Source organism: Chiloscyllium plagiosum, unplaced genomic scaffold, assembly GCF_037043375.1.
Source record: "Chiloscyllium plagiosum isolate Xiang-an unplaced genomic scaffold, Cpla_swu_hap1 HiC_scaffold_51, whole genome shotgun sequence".
NCBI lineage: Eukaryota > Metazoa > Chordata > Chondrichthyes > Orectolobiformes > Hemiscylliidae > Chiloscyllium > Chiloscyllium plagiosum.
Window position 1 is genome coordinate 22,129,917 of NW_028270189.1, and position 10,922 is coordinate 22,140,838.

The window sequence follows — 10,922 nt, forward strand, 5'->3', positions numbered from 1 at the left end:
TTTGCCTCCTGATTTCCCTCTTAATTATACTCTTACTGCCTTTATACTTGAAGGACTTTTGGATTGGAATAAATGCAAAATACTACATTCTGACAAAACAAACGAGGGTAGGACTTACACTCAATAAAAGTAGGACCTTGAGTAGTGATATGGGAACGAAGAGACCGAGGGCTTCACTCTTGGAAGTTTGTGTCACATGTAGACAGGGTGGTTAAGAAGGTGCTTAGCACACTTACCTTCATTGTTCAGACCTTTGAGTACAGGAGTTGGGACGTTATGTTGAGGATGTACAGGACGTTGGGGAGGCTTCTTCTGGAATACTCTGTCCAGTTCTGGTTGTGCTGTTATAGGAAGGATATTATTAAATTGGAGCAGGTTCAGGAGAGATTTACCTGCATGTTGCCATGAATGGAGGGATTGTGTTCTAAGGAGAGGCTGGATAGGCTGGGATTTTTTTCCACTGGCGTGCATGAGGTTGAGGGGTGACCTTATTAGAGGTTTATAAAATCAGAAAGAGTGTAGATAAGGTGAATAGCCGGGGGAGAGGGGGATTCAAAACTCGGGTGCATTCATTTTGAGAAGAAATGAGAAAGGTTTGAGAAAAGACATCAGGGTTTTAAAAAAAAATATACGTGTGGAATGAATTTCCAGAGGAAGTGGTAGCTGTGAATACAATTACAATATTTAAAATACATTCAGATAAGTACATAAATAGGAAATATTTGGATGGATGTGGACCAAGCGTAGGCACGTACACTTAGTTCAGTTTGGAATTATGGTTGGCATGGACTGGTTGGTCCACAGGGCCTGTTTCCTTGCTGGATAACATTATGACTCTAATCCTCACTAACTCTAAATCCCTCCATCCTCAACTCTCATGATCACTGTCACCTCATCCAGCCTCACAACTCTTCCTTATTTATATAATTCCTCACCAGCCACAGAACGCTCCCTATCTCATGTCCTCCAGTTTCTCAGATCTCTGCTACAAGTGCCTTTCTTTAGTTCCAGCCTTGAGGATGCCCTCATTCACTCTGATTGGTTGGAAGACAAACTGGTACGACCTGGTCCTCTAGTACTGCCCTCTGCCCCCTATTGGCCTGCGCTGACATCAATCACACGAGACCCATTGTGAGGTGAGTGGTGGGATCCTCCCTCTCTCTGTCCTGGGATGAGCTTAATCATTCATAGTGAATGGGGCAGTATCACAGAGCACAGGGGCTGGGAGCTATTCAGCCCATTGGGACTGTACTCTCTCCCTCTGGAGATGCTGCACATCTGTCCCAATTCCCTTCCCATTTGCCCATAGCCCCCCCAAATCTTCCCCTAAAAAGTAAAATTCCAAATCTGTTTATGAATAACTGCTGAGTCTGTGTCCAGCTGCCAATCAGACAGTTCCAGATGCTCAGACTTTACTGAATAAAATATTGTTCACATGTTCACATATTATTTGCCAATTACCTGAAAATAGTTACTAAAATTGTGACATTGTTCACAATTCCCTTCTCTCTGCAAATTAAATATCCTAGACACAAATTTGCAGCTGGTCAAACTCACTGCTTAACCTTCTCAGCTCCACATACAATTATCTGTGCTTCTGCTAGCTCTCTACAAAAGAGGAACACATCTTATTTTCATTTATTCGTGTCACAGAGATGTACAGCACAGAAACAGATCTTTGGTCCAATTTGTCCATGCCAACTAGGAATCCTAAACTAATGGAATCCTATTCCCAGCTATTGATCCGTATCCCTCGAAACCCTTCCTATTCATGTACCCAATCAGATGCCTTTCAAATGTTGTAATTGTATCAGCCTCCACTACTTCATCTGGCAGCTCATCCAATACACACACCACACACAGCTTGAAAACTTTGCTCCTCAGATCCCTTTTAAATCTTTGCTCTCTTGACTTAAGCCCATGTGATCTTGTTTTGGAACCACCTAACCTGGGGGGGGGGGGGGGTTGGGGAAAGACCCTGGCTGTTCACCTTATCCATACCCCTCATGATTTTACAAATCTACATGAAGTCACCTCTCAATCTTTGACTCTCCAGGGAAATTACCCCCAGCCTCTCCCTGTAGCCCAAATCCTCCAACCCTGGCAAAGTCTTTGTCAATCTTGTCTGAACTCTTTCAAGATTCAGAACATCCTTCCCAGAACAGGGGATTTTGAACTTAAAACAGAATTCCTGAAATGGCTTAATCAATGTCCTGTCCAGCCACAATATGATGTCCCAGCTTCTGTATTCAATGCATCGACCAATAAATATAAGCATACCAAACACCACCTTCACTAGTCTGCCTATCTGCGACTCTACTTTCAACGAACAATGAATCTGAACTCCATGGTCTCTTTGTTCAGCAACACTCCGAAGGACTTTACCATTAAGTGTATAAATCCTGCCCTGATTTGCCTTTCCAAAATGCAGCACCTCGCATTTGTCTAAATTGAACACCGTCTGCCATTCTTTGCTCCAATGGCCCATCTGATCAAGATCCTGTTGTATTCTGAACTAACCTTCTTCGCTGTCCACTACACCTCCAATTTTGGTGTCTTCTGTAAACCCACTGACTATATCTCATATTTACATCCAAGTCATTTATTTGAGGACCGAATATCCATTCCTGCAGCACACTGCTGCTCACACGCCTCCAGTCCGCAAAGCAACCCTCCATCACCACCCTCTGCCTCCTACCTTCAAGCCAGTTTTGTATCCAAATGGCTCGTTCTCCCAACATTCCATGTTATCTAACCTTGCTAACCAGTCTGCTTTGTGGAACATCGTTCAGTGTCCATATAGACAACGTCCACAGTCTGCCTTCATCAATCATCTTTGTCACATCTTCAAAAAAACTCAATCAAGTTAGAAAGAGAGAATTACTCACACAAAGTCATGTTGACTATCCTTAATCTTTCCTGGTCTTTCCAAATACATGTAAATCCTATCCCTCAGAATCCCTTCCAACATCTTGCCTACCACTGACTTCAGGCTGCCTGTTCTCTTGTTCCCTGGCCTTTCCTTACCACCTTTTTAAAATAACAACACCTGTCTTCCAGCACCTCACCTGTCACAAACGATGATATAAATACCTCAGGGAGGGGCACTGCTTTCCTAGCTTTCCACAAATTTCTGGGATATGCCTGATCAGGACCCAGAGATTTATCCACCTTGATGCCATTTAAGACATCCAGTACCACCTCCACTTTTCAAGTTATCACTGTTGTTAACTATCAAGTTCTCCAAACTCTCCAGAAAAGAGTAGCATAGTATCTCTCCCACCTCCTGTTGTTCTACAGATGGCCTTCTTGATCTTTAAGAAGTTGTATTCTTTGTCTGTTTTTTCTTTTATCCTTGATATATTTGTAGAATCGCTTTGGATTCTACTTAAACCATTTCCTAGAGATATTTCATGTTCCCTTTTTGCTCATCTGATTTCCCTTGAGTATATTCCTGTAAAAACATGAACCTGTACTCCCAATTCCTCCGCCTCTGCCATATCTGCTTCCAGGAGAAGCAATTCTACTCCAGGACATCCCAGAAAGGATTCCTATTTCAAGGACTGCATTTCCCTCCCACGTGATCAACAATGCCCTCTAATGCATATCCTCCACTTCCTGTACCTCCACCTTCCCCTCACCCCTCCAACCACAATAAGAATATAATCCACCGGTCCTCACCTGCCACCCCACGAATCTCCAGATACAGCGCATTAACCTCTGAAATTTCCGCTACCTACAGTCAGACCCCACCACCAGGGATATATTTCCCTCCCCAGCCCTTCCACAGAGACCATGGGATATTTGGTGCTGATGTGCTGCCCCACTGATACCTCAGTCACTCACCCTGCCCAATGGTCTAGTGATACTATCGCTAGATGGATAATCCAGACACCCAGATAACGTTCTGGGGCCTAGAATTTGGATCCCGTCACAGCAGACAGTGGAATGTGAATTCAATAAAAATTTGGAAGTAAGAATCTATTAAAGACCATGAATCCATTGTTGATTGTTGCAAAAAAAAAAACCATGAGATTCACTAATATCCTTCATGGAAGGAATCTGCCATCCTTACCTGGTCTGGCCTGCATGTGACTCCAGACCCACAGCAACGTGGTTGAATCTTAACTGCCCTTGAGGCCCAGCCAGTGACACCCTCATCCTGTGAATGAATTAAAAAAGGTCAAGTCTTGTATACAATCATACTATTCTTACAGATAAGTGATCTGTTGGTAATTTGCTTCTCAATTCCCGGCTGACTATTTATTTCTCAGTTCCACCTGTACAACTTGCCTGGATGTACTTCCAGGAATATCCTCCTGAAGCCCAGCCATAATGTTATCCCTCATCAAAACCACCTCACCCCCCTGCTCTGTTGCCCCCTTTCTATCCTTGCTATAGCATCTATACCTTGGAACATTAGGAATTGTTAGGACCAGTAGCTTAAGTCATACCTCTGTAATTGCTGTAATATCCCAGTGCCATTTTCAAAACCATACCCTGAACTCCTCTGCCTGACCTATCAGGCCTCCTGCATTGAAATAAATGCAGTGTAACTGCTCAGTCCTACCTCATTCTGTGCCTTGCCCTTGCCTGCCTTGACTGTTTGACGCCTGAACTATACCAGCCTCAGACTTGGCTCTTTCCTCACTCTTTTGAGTTTACCTCCATTCCTTCACTGGTTTAATGCCTCCTGAATAGCACTAGCAACTCTTCCCTTTCAGTGCAGGTACAATCCATCCTTCTGATGGAGGTCAATTCTACCCCACAAGAGATTCGAATGATCCAACAATGTGAACTCTTCTATTCCTATGTCATTGATACCAATAAACAACAGCCTCCCCTCAAAATGGTTACTCTCCCCTTGAAGAATATTCTCTCCCTCTCTGAGACATTCTTATACAAAAATTACACATTCGAATAATAAACCTTACACTCATTACATCATTATAAAAAGATTACATAACACATGATGGTTTGGGGAGACCTTTTGAGAGAATGTGATGATTCAAAGGAGAATTTTTAAGCAGCAAAAGGGATTGATCTGGAATGCAATACTCACAATGCGAATATCCAGGTCCTGATGTACTGAGTAATTCAGAGTTTGGCAGAACATTTACTGAGATTACCATCTGAATGTCCACCTGTAATATCCTGTAATACAAGTTTATAAAATCTGTCACTCTCAGTTCAAGTTAGAAACCCACACCATCCCCTCCTCCTGGCGCAGGATTACTGTACATAGTTACAACAGGTCATCAAGAAGGGGAATGGAATGTTTTGTTTAGAGGGTTTTCAGTATGAGAGTTTGGAGTATATACCTGAGAGTAACATGAGGAAGTGGTGGTGAGACCACCATATCTGGAGTAAAGTGAGCAGTTTTGGTCCCTTTAGATACGGAAATGTGTCACTTTATTGGAGGCATTTCAGGAAAGATTCACGAGTAGAAAGTCCGGACTGCAGATGCTGGAGATCAGAGCTGAAAAATGTGTTGCAGGAAAAGCGCAGCAGGTCAGGCAGCATCCAAGCAGAAGGAGAATCAACGTTTTGGGCATAAGCTGAAGAAGGGCTTATGCCCGAAACATTGATTCTCCTGCTCCTTGGATGCTGCCTGACCTGCTGTGCTTTTCCAGCAACACATTTTTCAGCAGGGAAGATTCACTGGGATGATCCCTGGTTTGGATGGATTATCTTTTAAATAAAGGCTGAACAGGTTGGGACTCTACTCACTGGATTTTGGAGAAAGAGAGGTGATCTCATTGAGACAGATGGGATTCTTAAGGGGTTTGACAGGATAAATACTGAGTGGATGTTTCCGAGTGTTAATACTGAAAAGGGAGTCTGGAAACAGATTCTGGGTCAGTCGCGGAATCAAGGGTTCTGCTTCAGATTCGTCAAGTTTAAGGCGACACAGAGGCGGGTAAGGGGTTTCAGTCGCAATGGAGCTGGGGTGAGGTGGAGACAAACAATGTTTAAGAGATTGGAATTCCCTGGTGTTTGGGATTGTGTAGATGTCTGATCAGAAGGTCACCTTGGGGTCAAATATAACAGCAATATTGTGAAGAACATATTTCTGCCTCAGACAGTTACCAGGGAGAGGGAGAGGCTCAGCAGTAAGAGAAAGGAATTTGGAATAACAACTGAAGGCAATGGGTTTAACCGTGACAATGTTTCACTGGAGGAAACTGCAGCTAATCGAGTAGTGGGAATGTGATAAGCAGTTTGGTAACTGAGTAACAGTGGAGTAATGGAGAGGGATGATGGGGAGGGAGAGCTGGGCAGTGTCAGTGTACATGTGAAACCTAACATGGTGCTTTTTCACAATGTCAACTCCTGGCAGTATGTAGGTGAGATAGAGGAGAGAGCAAGGATAGATACTGGAGGGACACCAAATGCAAGGAATTCAGAAAGGAAAGAGAGAGTGGAAATGGAGCAGGATTTTCCAAAAACCGTGAGGTCAAAAGGAGGTTTTTCAAAGAAGGGGAGAGAAGGGCATAACCAGAAAAGACAGACCGACAGAACAAGATCTGTGAATCGGTGAGGAGGAGGAGGAGACAGAGTGTTGGAAAGTCTGTGATTTAGCGAGCGTTGGGTAAATTGTTAAGATGAGCTCTGATAAGGCTTAACAAGAGACTGGAGAAAGATGTAGGTTTAGGACAAAAACCAGGAACACCACGTGAGGCAGTTTGGCTCAGTGGGCTAGTGGGAGGGAGGGAAGCAGCAGATCGGATTATCTCAGTCTTAGTGACAGAGAAACTCCATGTGCCCCTCACTCGTTGTTGGAGGGGAGGATGGAGGAGACAGGATGATGGACAGTGTTTTACAAGAAACAAATCCAGGGTTAGTGATATTTAAAATGAGTGAACAAACCTGATGTATTTAGCTTTTATCCAGAATATTAAAACAAACGACTGAAGTCCTGGTTCGAATCCCGTCTTGGCAGATGGTAGAATCTGAATTCACGAGAAATAACTGGAATTAGGAATCTCCTGATTTCCATGGAATCATTGTCAATGGTGAAAAAAATCCTGCCAACCTGACAGCAGCCCATCCAGCTATTCATTGTACTAATCACTGCCAAGTCTCAACACAGGAATGAAACTGAATGGACCATGTGGCATCTAACAAGGCACCAGAAATTGCAATCACAGAATCAGCCCTCTCAATGCTGCAACGTCCTCCTCACTAACATCTAGTTTTTGGTGCCAAAACGTGGAGAGCTGTACCTCAGACTAGTCAAGAAGCAGCCTGACATAGTCATATTCACGGAATCATCCCTTACAGACAATGACCAGACACCACCATCACCATCCCGAGATATCGAGAGTGTGGTGCTGAAAAAGCACAACAGGTCAGGCAGCATCAGAGGAGCAGGAGAATCGACGTTTTGAGCCTCAGCCCTTCATCAGCCTGACCTGCTGCGCTTTTCCAGCACCAGACTCTTGACTCTGACCTCCGCATCTGCAGTCTTCAATTTCTCCTAAAATCTCTGGATATGTCCTGTCCCACCGGCAGGACAGACCAGACAGAGGTGGTGGCACAGTGGTGTACAGACAGGGAGGATTCGCCCTGGGAGTCTCATGGCTCCTGCTGATTACCACGTACTGTCCTCCCTTGGCTGATGAATCAGTTCTCCTTCGTGTTGAACAACATTTGGAGGAAGCACTGAGGCAATAAAATGGTGTCAAACGTACTCTGGGTACAGGATTTCAATGTCCACAATCGAGACTAGCTCTGCAACAGAATTACTGACTGAGCTGGCCAGGTCCTAAAGGACATAGCTGCTCAACTGAGTCTGCAGCGGGTGGTGAGGGAACCAACAAGAGGGAAAAAAACATACTTGATCTCATTGTTATGAATTGACCAGCTGCAGATACGCCTGGCCATACAGTATCGGTAAGAACGACCATCACATGTTCCTTTTGGAGACAATGCCTTGCCTTAAAGTTGAGAAAACCTCCACTGTGTTGAGTGGCACCATCACAGTTCTAAATGAGACAGACTTCAAAGAGATGTAGGATCTCAAACAGGGTATCTATGAGGCACTGTGGGACATCAACAGCAGCAGAACTGTACTCCAGCACAATCTGTAATCTCATGGGGTTGTAAATCCTGCTCTCACCCATCACAATGGACAGTAAAGGAGGGCATGCCATGAGCAGCACCAGGCAGACCGAAAAATGAAGTGCTAATCTGGTGAAGCTATCAAACAGAATTACCTGCATATCAAACAGCATCAGCAGCAAGCAACAGAGCTAAGTGATCCAACATCCAATGGAACAGATCGGAGCTCTGCAGTTCTGCCACACCCAGTTGTGAACGATGATGGACAATTAAACAACTCACTGATGGAAGCATCACAGATATCCCCACCTTTACTGATGGAGGGGCCTCACACATCCATTCACCAGATAAGATGACAGCATTTGCAGCAATCTGCATCCAGAAGTGCAAAGTGGGATGATCCATCTCAGCCTTCTCCAGTGGTTTCCAACATCACAGATGTGAGTTTTAAGCCAGTTCGATTCAGTTTGAATAACATCAAGAAATGGTTAAGTCGTGCAAAGGTTACAGGCCCTGCCAATATTCTGGCAATAATACTGATGGCTTGTGCTCCAGAACTTGCCACCAACCAAGCCACGTACCGCTCCAGCACTGGCATCTACCAAAAATGCGAAACATTGCCCAGGGATGTTCAACACAAAAACACAGGGCAATCCAACCCAGGCAATTTCCATCTAGCAGTCCACACTCGATCAGCAGTAAAGTGATGGAAGTAGTCATCAACAGGGCTACCAAGCAGCAGCTGCTCAACAACAGCCAGCTGAGCGACACTCACTTTAGGCTCCACCAGGGCCACTCAGCTCCCGATTGTGTCACCGCCTGATTCACAACCTGACAACCAGCTGAATCCCAGAGGTGAGGTGAGGGTGATAGCTCAGTCCCACTCCAAGATCACTATTTCTAGCTGATTTCACCCTTGTCTCAGCTCATATACTTTCATCCACATTGTGTTATCTCTAGACTTCATTATCCAAACTCACTCCCTGGCCAGCTTCCCACATTCAACCTCCCTTTAATCTCAAGAACATCTAAATATCTGCTTGTTGATTCATCAAAAGTCTCCTATTCATAAGCAACAACATAGAGTCATAGAGATGTACAGCATGGAAACAGACCCTTCGGTCCAACCCGTCCATGCCAACCAGATATCCCAACCCAATCTAGTCTCACCTGCCAGCATGTGGCCAATATCCCTCAATTTAAATTTCTCACACTTGATTTAATTCCTGGCTGTGATAATCCCTAGCCTCCTGCACCACACACCCTTTGAGACCTCGACAACCCATTTTCTTTGAGACTCCCAACCATTTGTTAATTCATTACTTCATCTGTGTGGCTGTTTCTACAGTTACTGAAGCAGCATGGTCTGAAATTCGCAGCCAAAATCTCACAGGTCTGCTTTCCACCTTTAAGACATCCCTCAAAACCTGCTTTTAGTCACCTGACCTAATATCTCCATCTCTGGCCTTATGTCTAAAGTTCTCAATAGTATTTTTGTGAAATTATAAGCATGATAATAAAAATACAAACTGTTGTTGATTTGACATTATTTTCAAATCATCACTGTTGCTGTAATGAATACTCTGTAATGTCTCTTACCCAACCACATTGTCGGAGCACCTTCACCACACAAACTGCAGCTGTACAAGAAAGTCAAACATCACCCTCTCCACAGGCAACAGGGTTTTGGCATTAATCACTGGTATCTGTGGAAGGAGAAACACAGTTGATGTTTCATGGAGTGCAAAATGGATTTACAGGGAATGAAAATGGTGCAGAATTTGATAATCAGAAATGGAAGGAAAATACATTTGCTTATTGGAGAAAAGAATTCTTGACTGTCAAAAATATTCAAGAAAAAAGTAATCTGATAATAGAGCAGCGCATGGTCAGGGGCTGGGCCACAGTGAAAAACTCATTTGCAAAGGTCTATAAAAGTAATAATACAGTAGTAAACAGACCAAAAATACACCCATGGTTCGAGACTGAGGAAGCTAGATATTGACAAAGTGGTTATGAGGGAGCCCAGAGGAGAATCAGAGCAGTATTGGCTGCTATGATCACAATGACTCTATACCAGAGAAAGGCTGCACATGCGCCTGGCTGCACCTTGCCCCCTACAAAGATGGCGGCTCCGCATGTGTCCAGTGAATCGTTGTCCCGAATAAAGATGGCGGCGCTCACTCAGGCCTGCAGCCGCGCTGAGGCAATTCCCCATTTACTGCAAACACGGGACTGGGACGTTCAAATTTGTATTTTCCGATGCGCACAATTTGTTTGTAAAACCTCTCCGCTCATATCAACACAGTTTTTCTCCGCTTCCCTGTTTATTTCTTTCCTTACCGTATCCTTTCTCTCCACAACTTCCCGAGCATTCATTACAGCGACTCTGCGCCGCGCGCGAGGGGGATCACATGGTTTAGTTTAGCTCCGCCCTTCATTCACGTTGATTGGTTGGAGGACTAACATCCCGCTCGGTCCTCCAGCTCCGCCCACCGTCCTTTCATTGGTCCGGTGCTGACATCAATCACCCGGGTCCCTTTGTTGGCGAGAGCATGCGCAGTGTGTCCTGCTTTAGCTGATATGTTGGGTAATGTGATGGGAGAGTTTGCTGAGGGTAAGAATTCCCTTTGTGTGAGCTCTGCAGTAGATTTCCTTTATTCATGGAGGGAATTGCCTTCCTACTCATGACTGTATAGCTGTGATTGATGAATCAATGCCACCTGAATCAGTACATAAACACCACTTTTTCACATCTGAGATCTTTAGCACATTGTATCACGCTCTTCTTTGGAAACAAAAAAAACATGAAACGGAGACTCAAGGAATCGGAGCAGGAGTAGGGCATTCATCCCCTC

General features: G+C 44.4%; 1 long non-coding RNA gene across 5 annotated transcripts in view; it reads right to left on the bottom strand.

The window, feature by feature from the left end:
- LOC148135057 (uncharacterized) overlaps positions 1 to 10,478 on the bottom strand; it is a 72,273-nt gene extending 61,795 nt beyond the window's left edge. For 3 of the 5 annotated variants that reach the window (XR_015755454.1, XR_015755450.1, XR_015755455.1), the window contains exons 1-5: positions 10,408 to 10,478; positions 9,664 to 9,770; positions 6,871 to 6,953; positions 5,063 to 5,154; positions 4,076 to 4,162 (exon numbers count right to left, since the gene is read on the bottom strand). This is a non-coding gene — a long non-coding RNA (uncharacterized LOC148135057). Of the gene's footprint in view, positions 1 to 236; positions 342 to 4,075; positions 4,163 to 5,062; positions 5,155 to 6,870; positions 6,954 to 9,663; positions 9,771 to 10,025; positions 10,122 to 10,407 lie in introns of those variants that run through there. The other 2 variants (XR_015755453.1, XR_015755452.1) reach the window with 2 other exon arrangements.
- Positions 10,479 to 10,922: the final 444 nt, after the last annotated feature.